At 34.1% G+C, this 27,996-nt stretch overlaps 1 long non-coding RNA gene across 1 annotated transcript in view; it reads left to right on the top strand.

Moving 5' to 3' along the window:
• Positions 1-384: 384 nt before the first annotated feature.
• Positions 385-27,996, top strand: part of LOC136274841 (uncharacterized) — a 45,191-nt gene continuing 17,579 nt past the window's right edge. The window contains exons 1-2 of the long non-coding RNA XR_010713266.1: positions 385-461; positions 18,036-18,085. This is a non-coding gene — a long non-coding RNA (uncharacterized lncRNA). The remainder of the gene's footprint in view (positions 462-18,035; positions 18,086-27,996) is intronic.

Raw genomic sequence — 27,996 nt, 5'->3', positions numbered from 1 at the left:
TATAACGTCACGACTCAGGCACCGGCGGATTATTTTACAAGGATTTTTTTTCATTAAGAGAAAATTTTAAAATGGAGCGGGCGGAGCCTGTGGTTAATAAAAAATACATAAACTGAGAATCTGTAAAAATTCACTCCTCAATAACAAATATATTAAATAATGTTTAAGCACTAAGCAAAAAGACAGACTAAAAATGAGAGAGAGAGAGAGAGAGAAAGAGAGAGAGAGAGAGAGAGAGATATGTAATGTCATTTCTTTAAAATTACTTTTTATAATGTTTGGTCAAATGCTACATTGTGATAACGACTGAATTAATGACTGGGGTAATTAAATCGGGCTCGTACTGGTAAATGGAATTTCGGAACTTTTTTTAAAAAACCGTAGGTTTCCGAATGTACATGGCGGGGAAGCTGAACATATTTCATCGCTTCGACAAACAGGTTCAAGGTGACCCTTGGAAGGTAGGGAGTATTTCCTGTACTAATACTGATATTGTGCAATAGTATTATTTATTTTGGTTAGGCTTGATTAAACAGGTTTCTTTTTTCGACCGAATTTTGCATATTCAAGTTGATTCTAGGCTAAACGTGTCATATGACGTCACAAATTGATAGCATGCAATGGCTGTCGCCATCCCAGTCGTTCTTTTATTTTAATGTGTGATGGATTGCTCATTACGAATCGCGTATTACGAACATCACAAAATTATTTCAGAAAACTATTAATTTGTTTGCATGGTACTATACAAGAAGTCAATAGTGCTACCTTTTGTATTAAGTCTTCTTATTGTTGAGTATTGAACCATCACTGCATGCTGACATCTAGGGTAAACACAGAAAATTTATTTTGCGTATTTTGAATATGCAGTGAAACCCAGTTAAGAAAATACCAGTAAATAATATTCATTAAAATTATTTTTTGCCTTATATATAGGAAAGATTTTTAATTCACAAAACAACATGTATTTCTCCCGTGTCATTTAAAAATGATCTCTGTTGTAATGTCTATAGCATCCCTGTAAATCATAGTACCGGTACTATAAACTTTAAAAACTCTTGTGAAATGCTTTGACACTTTTTCCTCGAGCTTCACTTTTATCGGTAGCTTGTATAAACACTCAGTGTTCCAAACTCACTTTGAGTTTTACCTACGGTGCTGGCCAGACAGAATTAGTCACGACTCACTGCACGTGGCTTGGGTGCTTTACCTGTGCACCTGTTAAGTGACACCACTGGCTGTGTATTGTTTTCTTTGGTGTTACAGAGTAAAATCAAGATGTTTTAAGCTTTCACTTATTTTTTTTATAAGGCCTATGCATAACTAAATACTTAACTGATTTAAGTCAAAACCGGAAGTATTCGTAAAAAGTAAACTGGACTATAAATTGTCATACCATGATCACGGTAGACAGTACTTGGATGGCTTTTAATATATTCAAGCTACACAGCAGCTTTTTTAAAGCTCAAAATCAGAGAAAAACCCACAATGGTTGATGAAATTTGCATGTAAAGATTCAGAATTGGGAGGGGGGGTATGGGGAAGACAAATACGATTGTGGGAGAAATTTGTCTCCCGCGCGGGAGATAGGTTGGATGCGGGGGATCTTAGATTTTTAGGCCGTTTTGCGGGAGTCTCCCGCGCAATGCGGGAGGGTTAACAGGTATGTTATGATGAGGTTGATTATTGTACACAAACAAAGCCAAGTTATAATTATTTTAGATTTTTGTGTTACTTCACAAGCCAAGAATTTGAGTTTCAAAACAAAGGTCAATGAATAAGCTCAGAATGAACAACTTTGTATTGCCAATATACCTATGATAACTTTCATTGCAAATGTTTATAAGTTTGATCTTGAAGGGATGATAAGAATATTAATAATTTGAGTTGTGATTTTATTGACATGAGGCCAAAAATAATATTCCTGTTTCCTGTCACCTGACCAAAATAATCAAGGTAGGTAGGTAGGAAAAAAATTTTATTTTTAAAAAATATTTTATTTTTAAAAACTTCAAGGATGTGTGTTATAATGAAAAAAAAGTAAGTTCACAGTGCACAGTATGTTAATGATGATTCAAAATTTTCAAAGGTCTTTGTATTATTGATGCATGTAGTGCTTGCAACAAAAAAAAATCGATTTTTTCAAAATTAAAAATAAAAGCTAATATTATTTGCAAAATTTAATCTACATGTGTATGAATGTATTTATCCTTTTCTGGATAAATATTTCTGTTTTGTTTTAGCTTAATGTCAATATCAAATCAGTGTCTGTACTTTCGTGTATTTGGGGTATAAGTCCAACCCTTTGACCCACTTACTACCGTACGTTATTATGTAGTGGATCTGTTTAATTTTCAAGATAATATGGACATCAGTTTTATGATAATTTTAACATTTATTGCAGTTATTAACTAATAACAGGTTATTAACTAACTGTTATATCAGGATTCAAAGTAATTAACATCGTCTTTGTAATTTCCAATGCACAGAATGTTGTTGCATCACCCGTATTTATAATCCCTGAAAATAAGATAGTTGCAAGTTATACTATAACCACAAGGTTAATTTATGCAGTAAAAATGTCTGTATATTAGTTTACCATTATTATTTTGCCATTGAGGTCAGATTACACGATTGTGAATTTAGAAGACCGGGCACTTTCACTTCTCTTTCTGAGGAAATTCTGGCGAAGTTACCGATCACCATCATGATCACAAAAAAACTTTTAGGGTCGGAGGGTAAAAGATAGGGTCGGTCGGGCGACAGGAAACAGTAATGATTTTTTTTTTGGCCTGATTAAATTGACTTCAACAAATGAAGCACCGATCAAGCAGTCGTACTCTTTTTTTTTAGTCCCAATAATTGGTAGCCTTTAGAATCCATTCTTATATCTTGAAATGTCGAGACTCAAGTTCATTAAATCTTAGACTACATTATATTAAATGCTCATATCATAATCACTGTAAACTGTGAAGTCTAAAAGTATTAGTCATGACTAAACCACTTTTTATCATGGGCGCTTAATGTGTGCCGATTAATTTAATATATGCTCTATATAATGCCATATCGTTTCACCTTTACATGTATTGCTTTTAGGTCATCTGAGTCACTCAGATGGCCTACTGCAATTGGTCTTCGCCCATAGATGTACGTTGTGCGTTTACAATTTAACATTTTTAAATTCTTGTTGATAACTTCAGGGCCATTTGTTACCACTTTGAATTAAAGTATCTCTAGGATAAGAGGATTCTTAATTGTGAAAATGACAACCACCAGGGGGTCATTGTCAGAGCCATGCAGATATGCCAAAAAAAATTCAAATACTCAAAACTGTTCACACATGTTGGAAAAAAACCCAAACTGTTGGTTATAATGTCCATTCATGAAGCCCACCTAAAATGTGAAATTTATTCAGACCCCTAGATCAGGGTCATGCAATGGTCTTAAGTTGCAGGGGACTGTTTTTTTTATACAATTCACTGTAGCAAGGGATGTGTCGTGGGAACTGTGTAACAGGGTTTGAAATTAACAGTCGCCCACTCGCCATTTGCAACTAAGTTTTCGTGTGGGCGATTTGAAAATGCAATTCCAGGGGCCCACATGGCGATTAAACAATTCCTGATGCCAACACATTTTTTTTTCCAAATTTGTGCGAATGTTTGTATTTAGGGTGATCACTCAGACGCTTATCTTTATCTATCCTCACTGTAAAGCCTAAACATCATGATGATCAAGACTACTGAAGGTCATTATCAGTCAAGCGTAGTGTAGATACAAAGTTGTGAAAATCATGACCCCTGAGGGTAGGGTGGGGCCACAATGATGGGTCGAAGTTTAACATAGGAATATATAGAGTAAATCTTTAAAAATCTTCTTCTCAGAAACTAATCAGCCAGCAAAGCTGAAACTTGTGTGGAAGCATCCTCAGGTAGTGTAGATTTAAAGTTGTAAAAATCATGACCCCTTAGGGTAGTGTGAGGCCACAATGGGGGGTCGAAGTTTTACATATGAATATATAGAGTATATCTTTAAAAATCTTCTTCTCAGAAACTAATCAGCCAGGAAAGCTGAAACTTGTGTGAAAGCATCCTCAGGTACTGTAGATACAAAGTATATATTATGTATTATTGTACATTGTCCAGATAGTTTGTATTATGACTCCATTAAGCTGATTTTATCATACCTATTGTTTCTCAGGTGAACGATGTGGCCCATGGGCCTCTTGTTTGGAACAGGTCACATGTTTGATAGATAATAGTACTATTTCAAACTTGCATAGTTGATTAAACTGTAATATGAATGAATCACAGAGGAAGCTTCAGATGCAGAGTTTGATCTCCATTATCAAGGATGCTAAAAAATATATCTTAGTTATTACAGGTCCTAACTTCACCAAACTTAAATGGATGTTGTGTCTTATGATACAGATGCACCTGACCGGCATGGATGTTGAATCTGAGCCATAGGTTGCGGATGCTGGAGCAGGTTAAGGTTTTAATTGCTAGTGCCCTCTGATGATGATATCTTAGTTATTACTGGTCTGAACTTCACCAAACTTGCATGGAGATGCGTCTTATGTATACTGATGCACCTGACAGGCTGAATGCTGAATCTGAGCCATAGGTTTCGGATGCTGGATGAGGTTTAGTTTTTTTTAACAGGTCACATGTTTTATAGATGATAGCTTGCATAGTTGATTTAACTATATTATAAATGAAACGCAGAGGTTGCTTCAGATGCAGAGCCTGATCTCCATTATCAAGGATGATAAAGAAATCTCCTACCTCACTCAAACCTGCTCGATAGATAGATGTGTTTGTTGATAAATGATATCACATGACTCCTATGATATAGTATTGTATGGTATGAAACAATATTGTTTAATATGATACAATATAATATCATATGTAATATTATAAAAAGTTATATAATACGATATGATTTTGTATCAATTTTTTTTATATTTTATGTTATGATATTGTAACATGATATCATTATGTATAGTATTGTATATTATGATACAATATTGTATAATATTATATTGTATTATTAATTTATTATTCTATCACATGATACTATTACATAAGATATTGCAAAATATAATATTGTATCCTATGATACAATAGTGTATATTCTATAATATTGTATCAGACAATATTGTATAATATGATATTAGTTTCTGTTGTATAGAATTATATCACATGAATTTGTATAATATGATACTGTAATATTATATAATATCATATCATACGATATTGTATAATATGATATTGGTTTTCAATACGATATATATCGTATACTTATAGAAAATATACCCATTTCCGTCCTGTGTGATATAAACCAAAAAATTCGCCTAGGGGTGTGATATAAGATTTATATCACACCCCTCTCCGGCAATCTTCGGATGTGATATCACACCCCTTTCCGTTAATTATCGGCTATTGTGACGTAGAGTTCGGTATGCACCGTTCAACTCCGATCTTCGAGTATGAAGTCAAATAGTTACGTCGACGTCAACCTTGTATACAAACAGATGGCGCAAAATTTCAGGAAAGTTTATCAGAGATGGAATATAGAGATATTTGTTATCAATAATCATTTATCACTATGTTTTTTTATTGTTTTTTTTATATTTTCTCTAAGTATATGATATAAAAATCATAACATGGCAATTTTTATACTGTAAAACAAGAAAATATGGCGCACTACAAATTTTAGCGCCTTTGGCGCAACTGCCTCTGAGCACTAAAATTAATAGTGCGCCAACGATTTTCCATATGTATCAAATTTCTTCAAGTTGCAAAACAATAACATCAGTCCATTTTTAAGGCTATATAGAAGTGTTCATTTAAATATCAGATGCTGTCGATTCTGTTTGTTTAAACAATTACACAGGTAAACGGTATGGGTTATCGGGTATAAGTGCCTAAATTCAGTTTTAATTGCTTTTTAATATCTCTCATTAGCACCTTGAAAATTGGGCTTCTCTCCATGCCACTTCCATTTAGCGCCTCGAGGTGATTAAGCGTGGCGATCGTTAACGCTGACAATACATGATTGATCATAATTTCTTTGATCTCTGATAAGTGGATATAAAGATAACAAGCCGATACCTATTTTTGTGTTTTTTATGTAAAACTACTGTGAAAAAGATTCTCTCATGGTGATCGAGGCTCATGGTAAATGTAGCATTCGATTTCACTTTTAGTTTCGGGACTCCTTTAGAGGTATCCAAGTCGACACGTTAAATTCAAAGTCCGATAACTCAAATTTGTTTACCAACAAAAATTACACATCATCGCCAATAAATGAAGTTTTCGTATCTATCTACTGAAGATTTACACAAAAGTAAGTGTATTGTTCTCAACGACAGTTTACCGTTCATGCGAGATAGAAATCAAAGTCGTTGTGTTCACGTGCTTGAGTGAACACAGAACTAAATTTTGGGCGTGATCGTTTATCAAACAACAACATTTTTTGTATTCTTTTTTTAAAGAAAAGATGCATGCGCTAAAATATAATTGCGCTAATGTACTGGCACTAGCGTTTGCGCTAAAATACGTATGCGCCAAATTTTCTCGTTTTACAGTATCGCATCCTATATTAGCCCTCATTAGCTGTATATCAGCCCTTGAGCCTGACGGCTCTCGGGCTGATATACAGCGACCTCGGGCTAATATAGAATGCGATATAAAAATTGCCATGTAATAATCTATATATTATCACATCACATGAAATTGTATTGTATGATATTGTAAAATATATTATTGTATCATATGATACAATATGTTTAATATAATGTTGTATTATATATTTTACTTTTTCACATAATATTGTATCATTTAATATGATACAATGTTGTATCAAATTATATTGTATCATATGATACAATATCATATTATGTTTCAAAAATGATACAGTATCATACAATATCATACTATATTATACAATATAATATCATGTTTTAATGTTATGATGTATTATGTAATATGATATTGTAATATAATACTATATTGTTTTCGCTATACTATGCTATATATGCTATACTATACCAAGTTTTCGCTTATGCTATACCCTCGGCGTCGGCGTCCGGACCTGGTTAAAGTTTTTGTTGCAGGTCCTGTATCTAAGCTATTACTTGTCCTATCTTCACCAAACTTGCATGGATGATGCATCTGGACCTACTTATGGACTTGAAAGACTTGGATGCTGAATCTGAGTCCTAAATTTCAGATGCTGGAGGAGGTAAAGGTTGTTGGACCAGGTTAAAGTTTTTGTTGCAGGTGCCCTTTGATAGCAATATCTAAGTTACTGCAGGTCCGTTCTTCACCAAACTTGCATTGATGGTGTGTCTTATGATACTGATGCACCAAACAGGCTTGAGTGCTGAATCTGAGCTTTAGGTTACAGATGCTGGAGGAGGTTAGGTTTTTGGAGCAGGTTAAAGTTTTTGTTGCAGGTGCCCTCTGATGATTATATCTAAGTTACTGCTGGTCCGTACTTCACCAAACTTGCATTGATGATGTGTCTTATGATACTGATGCACCAGGCAGGCTTGGGTGCTGAATCTGAGCTATAGGTTACAGATGCTGAAGGAGGTTAAGGTTTTTAGCTCACCTGAGCTGAAAGCTCAAGTGAGCTATTCTGATCACATTTTGTCCGTCGTCCGTCTGTCCGTCTGTAAACTTTTTACATTTTGAACTTCTTCTCTAAAACTGCTTATCCAATTTCAACCAAATTTGGCACAAAGCATCCTTATTGGAGGGTGAATATAAATTGCAAAAATAAAAGTCCGATCTGTATTCAAAGCGGAGAAAACCTTGAAACTGTAGAAAAAGAGGGGTGCATTTTTAAAAATCTTCTTCTCAAGAACTACCGAGGCAAATTCAACGTAGTTTAGCATAAATTATCCTTATGGGAAGGAAAATATAAATTGCAAAAATTAAGGGGTAATTCTGTTTAAAATCTGAGTTATTACGAAAATAATAATAAAGGAAAGGCGTGTTTCAATCAGTTTAATAGCTTCGGGTTCGGCATCCGGAAAATGGGTAGGCAAGACTTGGCCTGGGCAAAACAAAAGATTGGCAGTTATTAATCTGCCAATCTCATTAAAATTTCAGGATATTTGATGGACTAGTATATTTGTATTTGCTGTAAATATTGCGTATTTGGAATTGCCGATTGCCGATGTGCCCCGGCTTTTATTTTGCCACGGCCCGGGTTTGCATACCCATTTTACCAAGACTCGTATTCAATACTTCTAAAACGAGGTTCTTTGTTTAAAGCAGCCAGGACATAATACGAAAAAGGGTCGATCTGACTATGATGAATTTACTTGTTGTGCAACAGTTCGCGTATGAAGGGAAATTTTGAAACATGAAAAATATATTGGTGCCGATTTTGTGAAGTAAATTGAGGCTAAATATTTAAATGCGTTGACAGTTCTCACACATGACGTTGGTGTTAGCTTGTTCTGATTTTCGTTTCGTTTTCATTATTTATGCTTTGTAACCTGGAAACTATCGTCTGTGTTTCGTGATTTTTACGTATCAAATCAATCAGAGACTTCGGTAAATCAAACTGTTACGTTAACTGTTTACCTGCGCAAATTAAGCAAAATCTGATGTAGGGGTACTGAAATACAATTCAGGCCAAACAAAAAAATATGTTTGTTTACTGTTACATGCTGAAAAAAAATAGGGTCGGTAGGTAGGATTTTTTTTTTATTTTATTATTTTTTTTTTTTACACAACTTCAGAAACGTCACATACATGAAATTATTGAGACAACTCGAATATATCCCTTATCCCTTTCTAAGTGACAAATTTGGACGAAAATTGGCATAAACATTGAAGAATCCAAAACAAATAATTAAACAAAGTAATATTGAAAGTTAATTAAATATTTTGTTTACAACGGTAGATAAACAAGTCAGTGGTCGGGGTACCTGGTGCAGGCATAATCTCGGAGATTAAAAAACATGAACATCCCATTTCAAAGTGTCCGTAGAATTACAGTTAATGATATAAGAAATCAAATTAAATATGTTCATTTTGCTATATTTTGCAACTAACGTTTGATTACGTTTCACTAATTTTCAACTGAAATACAGATATGGTACAAATATATTTACCAAGCTATAGAAATATGAGGACATTACATTGAATTTTGACCTTAAGACGGCACAGCAAATATACATCAAACTGGTGGAAATCTCAGAAGAAGACCTTTAAGGCCACGCAGTTCCTTAAACCAAAATTATACGATAACCAGGGATACAGAGCTTCAGTTCATCATATTATTTTCAGTGATTGTTTAACTAGAATTAAGACAAATAGACTTAATATCAAGTACTGTTTACCACTAACTGTTGTCAACAGTTCTAAAATAAAAACAAGCAGGAGACATTCACAGTAATTTGATTTTAGGGTAAACAGAACTCAAAATAAAAATCAAGAATGAGAGAAAAAGTAAATGATGACATCTTGAAATCAAAACAAAGATGAGAAATAAAAAATAATTCTTATATCCGATCGTTTGTAAGGTGTTTAAACACAGGAGCAATGAGAAGCGTTAAAATGACGTTGCCAAAATTTTGCGGTTGCGCTGGGTCACTGGACGCAGGCACGTTGATCCACTTACCAATAATGATCTATTCATGCCATGGAAAAGAAACTTTTTACATTGATAAACTCTATTCTGATTTACATTTTGGTGAAATTTCAAGAGTTTATCTCTTTTCCTAAAAGAATAAGAGAAAATGTCTCAATAATTTCCGAACAACCCTCGAAAACTGATAATACAAAATTGTTTTGCCATTATGTCATGCTTACTTTTGTTTGCCATATGCACCCCTGCGAATGTTATTGTCATTTAAATTTTGGACCACGTGGTTTTATTTGACCCGTTCAGTTTCGCAGTAAAATTCGTGCCTCGTATTTATAGTCAATTTTATAGAATCTAGGTACTTGTAATCAAATATAAAATCTAGAGGTTTATTGATTTTAAACTTTATCTTCATTAATTGGTGGATAAAATGTGTTCTAGAAATAAATAAGACAATACAAAAAAATAGTTTATGTCTGCTGTTGCAACAATTAACGTGCTTAGTAGAGATCTCCCCTGAGGATTAATTTTCGATTTGCGCCTGACCTAGTAATAGTATCAATAGTGCAACAGACTATATATTTTTTTGCAGAATGTTCCTTGAAAATGGCTCGATATGCGAAGTTTTTCTACAAAACAGACACCCATTATTTTTTTAAAAAACATGATATTGCACACCACAAGCATCAAACATGGCCATGATCGAGATGTGCAAAAATGGATTTAAAATGATTTTGGAGGATAATTTTAGGGAAATAAATGCAAGAAATTGATAAGATAACACCACGGATGTCTGGTGTTTAATATCGGTTGGAAAGCGAAATAAAGAAAATCTAGAAAACTCATTGCCATCCTGTCGCTTCGCTCGCTACGCTCACGAAGCTCACGAAGCTCACTGGTAGGATTTTGGTTGTTTCTCATTTATTTTCAAGAAATTGATAAAATCGCCGACTCCTGTGGTCAAAACTATCTTGTCTCCATTTTGTTTGCCTCGTACTTCAAAATCGGGAACCTTTTCATTTCCCCCATGTTATCGATCGAACATCTGGATAAATGTCATATTATTTTGCAATACCAATATCAACTGCATTTGCTTTATGTGTGCGCATTCTTCAAACTGCAGAGAACATGTGGACGTAGATATTGACGCCATGTTTTTTTTCACTTTCGATTTCGATTTCAAACGCTTGACAGATTAAGATGAATATAAAAGTTAAACGAACCCACGTGTGACTTCCGGATTTCTAACGATGGATAAAAACAATTAGGGTCGGCAATTAAATATAGGGTCGGTCGGGAAACCGTAAACAAACATATTTTTTTGTTAGGCCCCATTCTAAATTGTGTTCTTTATTTGTTAGACATGTAGTGCATGTTTCTTGTGTTTAATTGTTTACAATTTCTATTTACTAACCATATTTGAGTGTTAAGCTTCGAATTTTAGGCAAGATACAGAGATTTGCTCACAATTCTATGTTTGTACACAGATCTTAAAAGCTAAAGAATAAAAAAGTAAAAAAAATTGTCAATATTTATTACGAAAATTTTCAAAGTCTGTTCTTCCGGAAACCAACTTATTGAATTGTAAACTTAACCTTTTTAGCTCACCCGAGGGTGGGGTCACAATGGGGGGTCGAAGTTTAACAAATGAATATATAGAGTAAATCTTTTAAAAATCTTCTTCTCAGAAACTAATCGGCCAGGAAAGCTGAAAATCATGACCCCCAGGGGTAGGATGGGGCCACAATGGCGGATCGACGTTTTACATAGGAATATATACAGTAAATCTTTAAAAATCTTCTTCTCAGAAACTAATCAGCCAGGAAAGCTGACACTTGTGTGGATGCATCCTCAGGTAGTGTAGATTCAAAGTTGTGAAAATAATAACCCCTAGGGGTAGGTTGGGGCACAATGGGGTATCGTAGTTTAACATAGGAATATATACAGTAAATCTTTAAAAATCTTCTTTTCAGAAACTAATCTGCCGGCAAAGCTGGAACTTGTTTGGAAGCATCCTCAGGTAGTGTAGATTCAAAGTTGTGAAAATAATAACCCCTAGGGGTAGGTTGGGGCCACAATGGGGGGGGGGGGGTATGAAAGTTTTACATAGGAATATAAAGAGTAAATCTTTAAAAATCTTTTGCTCAGAAACTAATTAGCCAGGAAAGCTGAAACTTGTGTGGAAGCATCCTCAGGTAGTGTAGATTCAAATTTGTGAAAATCATGACCCCTGGGGGTAGGTTTGGGCCACAATGGGAGGTCGATGTTTTACATAGGAATAAACAGAGTAAATCTTTAAAAATCTTCTTCTCAGAAACTAATCAGGCAGGAAAGCTGAAACTTGTGTGAAAGCATCCTCAGGTAGTGTAGATTCAAATTTGTGAAAATAATGATCCCCAGGGGTAGGGTGGGGCCACAATGGGGGGGGGGGGTCAAAGTTTAACAAAGGAATATATAGGGTAAATCTTTAAAAATCTTCTCAGAAACTAATCAGCCAGATGATTCTTTATAATTGTTAAGACTTTGGCCCAGGACAATCCTTTGGCCTCACGAGAAGGTTCAGAGTTTGATGTACGTTTATATCCCATATATAAACTATTGTTAGGGATCTTTTTGAGAACTGTAATACTCAACATATGATATGACTATAAAATCATCCTGTTAGAAAAGGGACTAATGATTATAAACATAAGAATATCCAGGGGAAAATGGATTTTATTTATACAGTATCTACATGTATTATTGTACATTGTCCAGATAGTTCGTATTATGACTACATTAAGCTGATTTTATCATACCTATTGTTCCTCAGGTGAGCGATGTGGCCCATGGGCCTCTTGTTTTTCTTTATTATGTACATCAATATCCTTGCGGCAAATAAAGAGAATATCGAATCCAAGCTACAGTGGTAGCAACGTTATTGTTGACAAACGACACGCATGATTCTGATACACGAACGATCACGCACGATACATGAACGATCACGCACGATACACGGACGATCACTAACTTACTGAATCTTCACGATACACGAACAAAAACGATAAAACACGCAACCGAACGATTCTACACCATTAAACACGCAAAATCAAAATTAATTTTTAAGATTAGAATTAAGGAAACGTGTTACTTTAATTTGTATTGTTTAATGTGTGTGTGTGATTGAAAAGCGTTATGTACTTTAGTCATGCACTGTTTTGTATTTTACGAGTTAACACTTTTACACATCAATACACAAATATAAAGGATTCACACACAAATTAATTTTTTGTCTCCATTACAAATATTAACTTCAATCATAAGTTAAAGAAAATTACGTGTAATTGAAATGAAGATAATGTATAAACTACACGAAATTATTTACATACGAGTTGACTGTTTTTGTAATTTAATTCTCTTACGTACGATTTAATTATGCCTGATACAGGTAAATTTGTTACCTTGTTCCATAGAATTTCGATTTTTCACATCCAATATTTTCATAATCTACAGTAAATAATTGATTTATTTCAATTTATTCTAAATTTTAAAGCGTCTAAATAAATTTGTTTTCAAACAAATGTGTATACAATATACTAGATAATAATGCGTATCGTATTTTCATTTGAAAGAAAAACGTTGGGAATAATCGTTTAGTTTAAAACGGGGAATGGGTAAGCTTGGCCGCTTTCATTCAACGTGTCGCTTTTGCTAATATAATTGAAAGTATTTGTCAAGACACAATCGATGCTTGATATAAGCTGATTATAAAATTAAGCAAAACTAACTCGACCGAACAAAGGATTGAATGAGCTATAGAAATAAAAAAAATGTATGTAAGGACGAAAGAGAGAATGAATGTTAACAACTGTCAATGTTCTTATATAATAAAACGTTTTAAATTCACATTGTTTTACAAAAACTACTTGTCTTTGATTTAAGAATAAATCCTGGCATTCCGTAAAAAAAAATTCAAAACGAAAAAACCGCACGATCACGCACGAACACGCACGGTAAAAAACGCAAACCAATTTTCCTGATACACGCACGATCCCGCACGTTACACGCACGATCACCCACGTTACACGAACGATTTAACACGATTGGCTTGTCAACAAATGTTGTGACCACTGTAACACCATCGAGTGAACATGTAAATCCACAACATTCGATAATGACGGAGATGACAAAAAATGCATATTATATTAAAACAAGAAGTAATCACGTCTCTATTTATGCATTAATCACCAATTTATAAAATCAGTTTTGATATATTTCAATCATAAGCTAAGTCCTTTAACAGTAAACCACGTGTGCACCCTTGCTGAGATCGATGTCCAAGTTAACTGCCCTCGCTGCGGGTGCAAGTGGTTTTCTGAAGTTTGAACGGAGAAACGACAATTTTATATCTACTAATTACAGTTAAGATGTGTAATAATTGGAAAAAGAATTTTGCTTTGAAAAAAACATGCATAGCGGGAAGCATGGCGGCACTGTGTGATGCATGGCGGGGGAAATTCTCTGCATGGCGTTACCGCCATGCAAAATCACTGACTCCTCCTACAGTTTTCAAGATAGGAAGTTGTTCTTTTGCAGATCAATTGTACATATATCAGAGGTGTGCATATTGCTAAGATTTTGATTTCTGTCAATTTATGAAAAAAATACCAGCTTTTGAACTTAGTCATCTTTTGGCAAAATATTGCATATAGGGTACCCTTATAGTACGGATAACTCCTCCTACAGTTTTCAAGATAGGAAATTGTTCTTTTGCAGATCAATTGTACATGTATATATCAGAGGTGTGCATATTGCTAGGATTTTGATTGCCGATAATTTATGAAAAAAATACCAGCTTTTGAACTTTAAATAGTCATTTTTTTGGCAAGATATTGCATATAGGGTACCCACATTGTACGGATAACTCCTCCTACAGTTTTCAAGATAGGAAGTTGTTCTTTTGCAGATTTATTGTACATATATCAGAGGTGTGCATATTGCTAGGATATTGATTTCTGATTATTTATGAAAAAAGTACCGGCTTTTGAACATTTTTTGTCAAAATATTGCATATAGGTGACTCCATTTCACTGGATTCGGGTTGACATGGATTATGGATACAGTTCACATAAAAGAAAACCCGGTTTGCTGTCACATTGACAGCTTTTCACTTGTTTTATTATATGATTCCATGAGTAAATCAAACTACTCAAAACACTATTAAAGTCATCGTCCAACAAATCAGTCAAAACATGGTCATACTAAGAATTTGATGACACCTTCAGTTCCACTTCTGACACATCAAAATTAGTGCTGAAATTTTCGGGTTATTGGTCTCCTTCCTTTACCTCTTTCACACAAGTTTCAGCACGGAGAGTTTTTGATATTTTATCCGACATCCTGCGTTTAATCTCGTTTAATCTGAACAGAGTAGGTTTTAAGACTGGACTCTGCTCGGTGCCCCGTGATGCACATAATGTGTCGACCTGCAAACAAACCTGTTGAGTCCAGGGTGTGTACCAGTGTTGAATGATTAGTGTACCTATGCGATAAGCCTGCTTTTTCAGGTATCCTTGACATCATGTTTCCTAGAGTATTGTGTCCCAGAGGTATGTTATAGTACCAAATATGTGAATTTACATTAAATGTTCTTTGTGGCCTTTGAAAAATCTATCACACTTTGGATTTAAATGCCTTTTGTACTTCATGAACTATTTCACTGTATCATCATCTATAAAATATCATGTAAATTTTGAGAACTTTTAGAAGACATTGAATATTTTATGTATAATGTATTAGGAGTACTACCATAATAAATCGTAAATATGGCCTAAATGTATATATAAATGACCAAATTCTGATACTTAATTAACTTCTATTCATCTATAGGTTCTTATATCTAGAAAAATGTTATTATAAATAGCTTACAAACCTGGCATTGCGTACATTCTTCCTTCAGCTGTGTTGGCTTCCAGATGATGGTTTTACCTGAGTTCGTCCTTGTCCATGTATATGTAAAGATTCTTATCCGCATCATGCCCAGCGCTGAAATCTGAGATCCTGAACTGTTGTAAATTTTTACGACCTTTACCGCCAAAATAAAGAACAACATTTACAAAAAATTCTCCAGGAGTTTTAAGTTGTTTTCTAAATCAGATGATTGGTACATCAGTTTTAAGTCATTCTTTTCAATAGTAGGGTAATGTGAAATTCTCCCTTCCTGTTTAGTTTTGATTCTTTGGTTGCAGCCTTAAAAGCTAGTTGAGATTTTTATACCCCAGTTCCGAAGGAGAAGGGGGTAAACTGTTTTACCCTTTTGTGTCTGACTGTCCGTCTGACTGTCCGTAACAAACATTTCTGTCGCATTTTTCTCAGCAAGCGTTTATCGCATATGCTTGAAGTTCTAACAAACTTTTTGAATTAGGCATGCCATATCTTGGGATATATTTTTGTACCAATCGGACATCAACTTCCTGTTAAATGACAGATTTTTTGTTTTAGCCAAAATTTTTAAACAAATTTTCGTTAAAGATTTCTCCAACTATTTATAGCAGATGCTTGAAATTTTAAAACACTGTTTGTTTAGGCATGCCATATTGTGGGATATATTTTTGTACCAATAAAACGTCAACTTCCTGTTAAATATGACTTTGTTTATTTCAAGCCAGAATTATTAAACCATTTTCGTCACAGATTTCTCAGCAACTATTTATCGCAGATGCTTGACATTTTAACACACTATTTTTTTAGGCATGTCATATCGTGGTATATATTTTATTACCAATCAGACGTCAACTTCCTGTTAAATAGGACTTTGTTATAGCCCCCGCAAACGAATTTTAGGGGGTATATTGGAATCACCTTGTCTGTCTGTCTGTCTGTGCAGAATTCATGTCCTGCCCATATCTTTCAGCTGATAGATGTGCATTATATTTTCCAGTGAAGTGGACATGCAAAACAATCATAAAGACACGTCTGTCCACCTGTATAAAGAGAATTTTTTATTCTATCAGTAGGTCGAAGTACAAAGATAGCCATTATACCCACATATCTGCACTGATCATATTTCGATTTATCTTGCGAAATTACAAGATAATGGATTAAAACATTTGCAACCTAGCTTTTGCGTAATTTTTCGTAGAATAACTTGCGATCATGTTTTCATTTAAAGTTGCATTGCGAATTTGATTGACACCCTTCACGTTTATATAATTGATATTAATTTTGCTCTTGTGCATTTCTTTAAATCAGCTGTTCTTGCACTTTCCCATAATTTGTTTGCTAATTAGATGGCACGTATATAAAGTACAACTCAATTATATAAAGGGCACTGTGATAAATGATAAAGGTAATAAAGGTACTAAAAGTAAATCAAACAACATGAAACTACAAAAAGTGTGTTTAAGCAGTCTCATCAAAGGCTTGAAGGAAACAAGTATGTGTTATTTCAAACCGAAAACAAATTCTTATTTCGATGAAATCTATATAATAATATAGCACTGAGCTCTAAATTCAACACTGTCATTCCTCTTAACCTTGTAATATCTGTTTAATACAATGAATCTGTTTTGTTGAGAAATTCAAATGATTAAACATCATACATGGCAGACACAGCTGCCTAAATAACTTCGCATTGTTTTAACTGCCAATTTTGTTGCCTTTTGATTATTGTCGGCATCTTTATTGGTAAGAAGTATATCGAATTGTTCTTCATCAAGTGATGCAAATTGTGCCATTTTGTTTCGCCTGCAAATGATCCAACTGAATGCAGTGAGAAACATGAAATTTCATTGGATCATAGAATAACGATAACGAATCATATCAGTTTGGAAATCACCAATCTATTTTTAGTCCTATGTAGCAAAAATCAAATGTTATATTGACCTCCTCACGTGCAGGTGAACATAACATTCCGTTTTTTCTACATTGTTTGGTATGAGCCAATCAGAGAGCTAGGAATTAATCAATCATATAATAACATATGATATATCATAGCATATGATCTGTTGATTTGATATTGTATTATATTTTAGTATAAGATCATTAACTATGATTTTCATAATTCATGTTTTATGATCAAGTTGTTCTTAGAAAGATGATGCATCATCTTGGTGAGCTTTGTAATCTATGATTACCTATGTTTTTTTTTTTTTTTTTTTTTTTTTTTTTGGGGGGGGGGGGGGGGGGTTCTATCAAAGTTTTAATTTAGATAAAAATCTTGAAAGTGAGACAGATATAACGAAGTATAACGAAGTAAATCCTTTGCTCCCTAGGACTCTGTAATAACTGAACCGAGTTCTACTGTTAACTTTAAAACTGTTTAGTACAACAGTAACAGAGGTTGAAGAATGTTGAAGTAATGATGTCATGGTCTATGTATGATTGTATAACACCCTTGAAATGAAGTCTAATTGGTAGTATAAGTTTACTTTTTACACAATTGTATATTGTAGATGCGATTACAATCATTCAAACCAGTCCAGTCCATACAGTATTGATAAAGGTATAGTGTAGATTTTTGCACTGTCATGATTTGAGATATATTAGTCAAAAACTATATTTTGAGTAGAAATTATAGATTTCATTTAAAAAAAAGAAATGCTATTTTTGGTGATTCATGCTGGAATGAAGTTAGTTTGCATTGCAGAAAAAATACATAACCTGCATTAGAGAGTTATCTAAATATTTTCTGCGATGATTCTTTCTAGAGCCTGCATGAATCTCCAAAAGTAGCTTTATTAGGTCACCAAAAATGACTCCGGAGACCTATTGCAATTGGTTTTCGTCCGTCATTATGCGCTCAGATTTTACATTGTGTGTTAACTTTTAAGTTTTAACTCCTTCAAATCTAGATGTCCAATATTTAAAAATGTGGAATGATGCATGTAGCCCCAAAGAAACTTAAGGGGCAGGGCAATAGCCTATAGGGTATTAATGTATAAATGTTGTAATCCTCTCAAAGGATAAATCCTATAGCCTAGGGTACTCATGAGTAACTATTACTAATGTGTAACTATTATGATCCTCTTAGTGGACTTTATCTATAGCCCATGCAATGTCCTAATGTGTAATTGTTATAATCCTCTCAGAAGACACTCAGTATTCAGGGCACTAAGGTGTAAAGGTTAGTACTAATGAGTAACTGTTCCAATTATCACAGAGGACTTTATCATTTGCTTACTTTACAAATGTGTAACTATTGTGATATTGTCAGGGGACTTTATCAACAGCGAAGGGTACTAATGTGAACTTATTGTGATCATCTCGGGAGTCTGACCCATATAAACCTCTTGGTAGACAATGTCAATAGCCAAGAATACTAATGTGTAACTGTTGTGAATCTCTCAGGGGAGAGTATCAATTATACCTAAGTTACTAAAATGTAAACATTGTGTGTTTTTTAATCAGAGTATACAATATGGCACAATTTGATAAAAAAATGCAAGGCAGATGTCATTTTTTGCAAAGAAAGGCCATGAAATGATAAACCTAGGCATGACTTGAAATTCATTAAATTCTTGCATTGTGAAGCTGTGTCAACTCATTGAACACAAACTCAGGGTTTTTAGGCAGAAAAAGCAATTTAGCAATTGAAATTTTAAAAAAAATTATCTTATATAAAAAGAATTATTTATGAAAATGATATAAAAAGCAGTTATACAATTAGGTTTTTAAAATACAGGGATGAGTGGGGTGAAGGTCAATATTACGGCGATTCTTATAAATGATTGCGCCCATGAAAAAAGGGTGCTTATGACATTTTTTGCACATTTTTAGATTTTTACATAATTGAATTAAACACATTTTAAAGTTCTCAAATCTATAATTTTATGGCTATACGCTTATTCTAAGTAGAGTTTTTTGCCCATTTACAGTGATGCTTTTTCAATAGGAAAATCATCACGTCGTGTTTCACATACGGAACGTCAACAATTATTACTGTGAATGAGTCGTTTAATAAACGTAAAATACAGCACTTTGTTATCAGTATCTTTTCACATTGCTGCCTATACATGTAGTTATATGCTTGCATCTATGCTATTCATTTATTTCAGAAACAAAGGTTTGTTGTTATTTCTACTGTCAGCGCAGTTGTCTGCCAGTGAAAAGTGATTATTCCAAAAAATGGCGGTTGTTTAGTTTCAGTTTATTTTAGGATATCAACGAGAAACTAGTTAGTGGCATATTCTATGTGAACATATTTCATTTACATAAACACAGTCTTTTCCATATAAACAATCAATAGCTAAAATATATTAGAAGCTTTTGTTCTTAAGGTAGCTCCATACTCGTAAAATTCTCTGAGGAAAGTTGAAAAACCGAACTGATTTCGACTTAATAGACTTAAATGTCATCAATTGTTAGAAAAAATATACATGTCATCACACTTTTTGAGATGCCAGATAAACATAAACTAAAGCATACTTTAGCATTAGAAAAATGTATTTTTTTCTGTTTAAAGTAAAATCTTGTAGGCAGAAATTTGTTTTTCTTGTTTAATTTTAATGTCAACTTTATCAGAAAACTAAAATTACAAAAATATTTTAAAATTAATCATTGGAATAAGAAAAACTATAGCATTTAGACATACAACTGAGAGAAAGGTCAGAAAAAGAGTTATTTCCCCTTTGCATAGATAAAATATATAAAAATTTGGAAATTTAGAATAAAATTAAGTGCAAAAATATCTTTAACCTACCAATAATTCTAATTACATCCATGTGATTATATTCACATAAAATAAATAAAACTATCTTGCACAATTTTTAAAGAATTCAAAGTTTTACAAAAAAGTGTGATGTCACAGAACACTGGATCTACTTTAAACAACATAAATTATGAGATTTTTGTGACATTATTAAATATGTCATACTTTAGTAATGAATTTTGAAAACAATATCAGAGGTAACGTATTATACAATTTTGTTTAATCATGATCCATTGTACAAGTCAACTTATTGATGCAATTATAGTAGCAGCACTGAACTATTCTTTTGAAGTTTTCACCACGGTAACTAGACTTTAACCTGTATATTCACAGATAAACACAATAAGTAAAAAGTAGTTTAATTCTACTACTGCTGGGATCATGCCCTTTACAAAAACACCCTTTCTGTTCAAAAGATTTTTTCCATTCGACTTTATTGATGGAAAAGAGCGCCCCTTCCCTGGATCAGATGATATTCATCCCCATCCAATATTGATAAATTTCACATACCAGTAATTTAAAAAGGTATTTTTTTTAGTGTATGTGGGATATTTTTACTTTCCGGTCGCTTCTACACACATTTTTTTCGAACTACTGTGAATGTTTTTCTACAATTGTTAAGCCCCCCCCCCCCCCTTTGCTTATACACATTTCGGGCATGCCCACACCTGAAAAATAACATCCAGACACTTTTCATCTGTGTGTGACTATTCCACAGCAAATACCTAGGTCTAGTATCATAGAGAGAACATGCAGTATGCAAAGATTGACTCCGTGTTTTGATTTTTATATTTCACCTTCGGTTTACGATAACTCTCAACCGTCCATTACACATAATCCAAAGCTTATGCATGCATATAAATACACCGTCAGTGCGCTGTATTCAAGCTTTACAATAAGTCTTTATGTATCCTACATGTACACATTCCAAAATCATTAAGGTCCTCCGTTTCCAAAGGAAGACCTTGTACTGATTCTGTTGGAAATTCTTCATTATTATTTTTCATCTTCTTTTTCTTCTAGACATTTCTTTAAACTGTAATATCTCGCTTGATTGTCATTAGATTTTATTCAAATTTTCAGGGTTTATTGGAAATGGCAATAGCCTACTATAGCACAAAATATTGTGAAATCGCTACTTCCGGTTTTGAGTTATTCCCCTTTGAATATTTTTTAAGTGGGTCTCGTGTACCTGCAAAGGCTCCGAGTTGATTCGTAGCAAGTAGTTTTAATTTACAAATCTTTAATGTAGACATCTTGAACGTTGTCCTCCTTGTTTTACATGTTTGATTTACCCATGTTTACTTCTTAAAAAATTACATCGAAAGAACTATATATGATTTTAGTCAAATTTGGCCCCCAAAATTCGCTATTTTTAAAATGATTCAGGTACATTAATTTGTTGTGTTATTTTATAAAAGAGTTATCATGAAATATGTTTTTCACCTATTTATTTGATTTATATGCACTCACTGGCAGTATATGACGTCAGAGGTGACGCTATTTTTATAATTCAATCAAAATCAACCAAAAATTGACATTTTTCTTATCTTTTTTCGAATGGGAAATATAGAGCGATTCTTTGAACAAGAACGAACTTTTTGTCACTTATAAGTATTGGAAAGATACATCTTTGGTGAAAATATTTTGTTTGTTCAAGTAGTCGCTCAATGTTTCCTTAAAGAAAAACTGCCTCAAAACAAGCCATTTTATGCTAAAAATGAGAAAATGGCGAGAAAAGGTAAACTTTATGATGTCATATTTTTAAATTGTGGGCACTAAAATCAAAATGAAAATTATGAAAAAACTTCAAATGTATATTTGTATAATTAAAACAAAGAATTACAGTAAAATGACAATGTTCATTTTAGGGGGCCATTTTAGGCTCAAACCATATATAGTCCTTTATGTTTCCAAAAATGTAAAATTTTGCTAATATATTTGCTCAATAACTTTTTAGCTCACCTGAGCCAAAGGCTCAAGTGAGCTTTTCTGATCACAATTTGTCCGTTGTCTGTCGTCGTTGTCGTCGTTGTCGGCGTTGGCGTTGTAAACTTTTCACATTTTCATCTTCTTCTCAAGAACCACTGGGCAGATTTCAACCAAATTTGGCACAAAGCACCACTAGGTGAAGGGGATTCAAGTTTGTTCAAATGAAGGGCCACGCCCTCTTTAAAGGGGAGATAATTGAGAATTATTGAAAATTTGTTGGTATTTTTCAAAAATCTTCTTCTCAAAAACTATTCGGCCTGAAAAGCTCAAACTTGTGTGGTGGCATCCTCAGGTAGTGTAGATTCAAGTTTGTTCAAATTATGGTCCCCAGGGGTAGGGAGGGGCCACAATGGGGGGATCAAGTTTTACATAGAAATATATAGACAAAATCCTTAAAAATCTTCTTCTAAAAAACTATCAGGCCAGAAAAGCTCAAATTAAAATGGGAGCCTCCTCAGGTAGTGTAGATTCAAGTTTGTTCAAATCATGGTCCCCAGGGGTAGGGTGGGGCCACAATGGGGGGATCAAGTTTTACATAGGAATATATAGAGAAAATCTTTAAAAATCTTCTTCTAAAACATTATTAGGCCAGAGAAGCTCAAATAAAAGTGGAAGCATCCTCAGATAGTGTAGATTCAAGTTTGTTCAAATCATGGTCCCCAGGGGTAGGGTGGGGCCACAATGGGGGGATCAAGTTTTACATAGGAATATATAGAGAAAATCTTTAAAAATCTTCTTCTAAAAAATTATTAGGCCAGAAAAGCTCAAATAAAAGTGGAAGCTTCCTCAGGTAGTGTAGATTCAAGTTTGTTCAAATCATGGTCTCCGGGGCTAGGGTGGGGCCACAATTAGGGGATCAAGTTTTACATAGAAATATATAGACAAAATCTTTAAAAACCTTCTTCTAAAAAACTATCAGGCCAGAAAAGCTCAAATTAAAATGGAAGCATCCTCAGGTAGTGTAGATTCAAGTTTGTTCAAATTATGGTCCCCGGGGGTAGGGTGGGGCCACAAGAGGGGGGTCATGTTTTACATAGGAATATACAGAATTTTTTTTTAAAAATCTTCTTCTCAAAAACTATAAGGTCAGAAAAGCTTAAATTTGAGTGGAAGCATCCTCAGATAGTGTAGATTCAAGTTTGTTCAAATCATGGTCCCCAGGGGTAGGGTGGGGCCACAATTAGGGGATCAAGTTTTGCATAGAAATATATAGACAAAATCTTTAAAAATCTTCTTCTAAAAAACTATCAGGCCAGAAAAGCTCAAATTAAAATGGAAGCATCCTCAGGTAGTGTAGATTCAAGTTTGTTCAAATTATGGTCCCCAGGGGTAGGATGGGGCCACAAGAGGGGGGTCATGTTTTACATAGGAATATATCGAATTTTTTTTTTAAAATCTTCTTCTCAAAAACTATAAGGCCAGAAAAGCTTAAATTTGAGTGGAAGCATCCTCAGATAGTGTAGATTCAAGTTTGTTCAAATCATGGTCCCCAGGGGTAGGGTGGGGCCACAATTAGGGGATAAATTTTTATATAGGAATATATAGAGAAAATCTTTAAAAAAATTTCTTTTCAAAACTTTTTGGCCAAGAAAGCTCAAATTGTAACCATCCTCAGATAATGTAGATTCAAGTTTGTTCAAATCATGGTCCCTGGGGGTAGGGCGGGGCCACAATGGGGGATAAATTTTTATATATAGAGAAAATCTTTAAAAATCTTCTTCTCAAAACTATAAGGCCAGGAAAGCCCAAATTTAAGTGGAAGCATCCCAAGATCGTAAAGATTCAAGTTTGTTTAAATAATAGTCATGGGGTATGGTGAGGCCACAATGGGGGATGAATTTTTACATAGGAATATATAGAGAAAATCTTTAATATCTTCTTTTTAAAAACTATTTGGCCAGAAAAGCCTAAACTTGTGTAGAGGCATCCTCGGATAGTGTAAATTCAAGTTTGCAAAATCACAGTCCCTAGTGATAGGGCTGGGCCGTGACGGCAGTTTGAATTTTTACATAGGAATATATAGAGAAAAATCTTTAAAAATATTCTGGGAAAGTTTTCGGTCCAAAACTCAGTACTTAGTGTGAAAGCACAGGTTATGCAGATTTAAGTTTGATGAAACCATGATTCCCTAGAGAAAAGGGGGGCCACGAAATGGAGGGGGGGGGGGGGTAAATTGGAATAGAGAAAAATCTTCTTACAGGTACAACAACAAAAGGGGCTTGGTATTTACCCAAAAAAAGAGGTGGATAAAAATTGACAGATTTTCTATTTTTTTTAGCAAGATCTACTGTACTTAGTTGTCAAGATATTTTGATACTGTAATGCTAATTTGATCAGAATTAAGGCAATTGTTGCTCAGGTGAGCGATGTGGCCCCTGGGCCTCTTGTTAGTTGTATATTTTTTCTAGTCACACATAGAACAAAAGTTGTGCAGAATATTAAGAGCTTTCATTTGATACCATAAAAAAGGGGCTAGCCCCTAAAATGAGGGGTCTAGATCCCTTAAAAACGGTAAATTTTTCGATATGGGCGTCGCTGCAAAAAATGTTGTTTGTGACTTTATTGATCTCATAAAACTGTTTTTGTGTTCAGGTATTGCATAATATGAGGGTAAAAAGTAATATGTGTTGACCAGTTCACGCGGCAATTTGGCCAAGTTAACGAAACTCTCCCTTGCCCGCGGCCGAGAAAACCGGTCACCATGGTCGCGGCTTAGCTGCATTTCAATTTGAAGTCGGGATCGAAATTCAAAATAACTAATCGATAAACTTATAACGGGACTACCGATATACTTATCACAAAACTTTCTTTACTTTTTAAAATGTTGGAGACTTCTTTACATAAAAATGCACTTGTCCAGTCGGACAAGTGGCAAGCAATATTCACTTGTCCGTATATTTTTTTAACTGGTACCGGACAAGCGGACAAGCGTTAATGTCGAGCCCTGTCTATTTGATAGAATATGGTCATTATACTGCAAACTTTTCAAATCTTCCTGGGTTCTGAGCCGGCGTGTCTGTGCGTTGTGCCTTTACGTAATGTATCCTTCGTCCACGGCCGAGGAGATCAGCCACGGCTGCACTACCTAGCGGTAAATGGTTATCTAATACACAAGTTTCGCACACCGCGACGCACACTTAGATGAATATGAACGTGTTTGAGTTTATATAGCCGTAAATACAAGAACTGTTTTAAATTTATGTTTATTATTAAGTTTGTCCATCTTGTATTTATTTTATTAAAAATTTGAGTGTAAGTGAATATTAATGAACGATATTACTCCAAATCGGAAACATCGTCAGACATGAATTAATGGTTGGTTTGTATATCTAAAAAAATTTAACACCCCCCCCCCCTACACAAATATTAAATGATGATCATCCCTCGCACATGGCCGAGGAGATCCAGCGCGAGTTGGCAAGTGATCCGCGGTCGGCTCTTGATCTTCTACATATACCTTATTAAGCGTTCATGTTTCATATTTTGTACGGACAGAACTATAAAATATTTTATTATGTTTTCAACTACCGGTATTATATAGGTTTAAGATGAAAAGATAAATTTATTTTGTTGATTAAGCATTGATTTGATTAAGCGATAGCGTACAAGGTAGTTTAAAAACCAAGTCAAATTATAATCAAAGTTCCATGTTACATGTTTGCGGTAGGTGCTAGCACGATAAAAGAATGTCCTGAATTGTCCTGAATTGAGGCATTTGATGATTATATTAAAGAATATTCACATGAGTTTTAAACAACTTAAGATTAGGTTCTATCGGCCACATATTAATCACTCTGTAGTTTTTTCTACAGGGTTGTTCGTTTCAGTGTGGAAGCGAACTCATTGCTGCGCCCCCCCTCCCCCCTCCCGCCCCGCTGACAAGTGCTCGCGCTGGATTTTTTTAAAGTTTGCGAAAAGATATCCAGATCTGTCGAAAAACATTTTTGGTGACTTCTCCTTATGTGTAACATTTTCTCCTCAACGTGTTTCGTTTTCCCACCGGTTTATTTATTCGGTCAGTCTGTGTTAATTCAATCTTTTCTTTTCATGAAACTAAATCAGTCAAGCATGCATTCATTGCAAAAACAATTACCATACAACTATTGGCATATTGATAAGTTTGTAATCATATAGGATAACTAGCTAAAGCCAAAATAATTTTAATAGTTATATCAGTATTTGAATATACAGAACGACCAAAGTTAATGCATATGGTTCAATTTTTTTTTACAATGTACTTGTCTAAACATAAATCAGATTAAATAGTTCCAACGCACACTCATACCTTATAGACCTAAATGCGACAATGTATGTCACATCTTTAAATTTTTCGCACTTGATAATTATAAATGTTTGTATAAAGTGTGCAATTTAGCTTTTTAAAATATTTCATTTTATGTTTTTAAGATCATTTGTTATTTTCAAAAGAAATGTATGAGTTTGCTATGACGGTCAACTCTGTACGCCAAATCCTATTGTGACGTCAGTAAACTCGCGAGCTACGTTAAGTGAGATAGATGTGCGTTATTGGGGATTTTATTTATTGCTAATTGTATGAAAATTGATAAAAAAAAAACTTCTAATTGAAGTTGTGTATTATGAGGTTGTAATGCAACTTAATTTACTTACAAGGTTAGCTACAGCCAGTGGAATACTAATTTTAGCTGAACAATAAATACCCAATATATTAAAATACAAGATAAATAGTTTCTAGAACTATTATTACTTATTAGGTTAGTTACTGACTCACTACGGAAATATATTGGGTTGATCAATCTCATAGATGGCGAGGCTTCGCCTCGCCATCTATGAGATTGATCAACCCAATATATTTCCGTAGTGAGTCAGTAACTAACCTAATAAGTGTTTTGTTTTCTCGAGGACTATCAAGCGACATATTTATTCACAAATAGCGATGATCTACGCAAAGCCATGTACAAGACGTCTTACATCTCGTCCAATTTAACTCATTTAAACTCTTCAAAATTTTCATCTCACCTTTCAAATACTCTTTCAAAATCTTTGCTTTACCCATGTTTACTAATACAATGTTTTGTTGGTATTTAATTTCAAATGTTTTCTCCCTTTCCTCTGCAGAGATTTGAGCAAATTTCGTCGCTGCCATTTTGTTCTGCTCCAGACAAAACAATGTGACGTCAATATTCTAAGGGCAACTACTCTAATTTTAAAGAATTTCAAAGGGCAACAACTCCAAATACTTTAAGAACTTACAGCATGCAGTTTATGTATAAAATACTATGAAATGTCGAAATGAGTAAGCGAAGCGTCGACCAATGACGGCCATATTGCCTAATATTATTTCTCACAGAACAAATATAGAGATATATGAGGCAATCACGTGCTATGTTTAAACCAATGAAAATGTGACATTTCAGTCCAAGGGAAAACAAAATACTATGCGGTTGCACCCTGATTTGTATGGCTGTAGGTGGGGAGGTAAAAGTGTATCGATGTACATACAATGTATGACTGCACATACGGATTCCGGACCGTGGGTACAGACGATACCCATGATAGTCCTTTAATACATTAATGCACAGTTTGATATAGAAAGTGACCAGTTTCATAACTTCTTCGAATTTCTCTAACACGGACTGTCTAATTCCTTCCCAGAATTCCAATTATGCAACCGCAATTGAAGTTTTTTTTTCAATTTAATTAGTCAACCCACTGACATAAAAATAAGGATTTTG

Source organism: Magallana gigas, chromosome 4 (assembly GCF_963853765.1).
Source record: "Magallana gigas chromosome 4, xbMagGiga1.1, whole genome shotgun sequence".
NCBI classification, from domain to species: Eukaryota; Metazoa; Mollusca; class Bivalvia; order Ostreida; family Ostreidae; genus Magallana; species Magallana gigas.
This window is presented reverse-complemented; position numbering and strand designations above follow the sequence as displayed.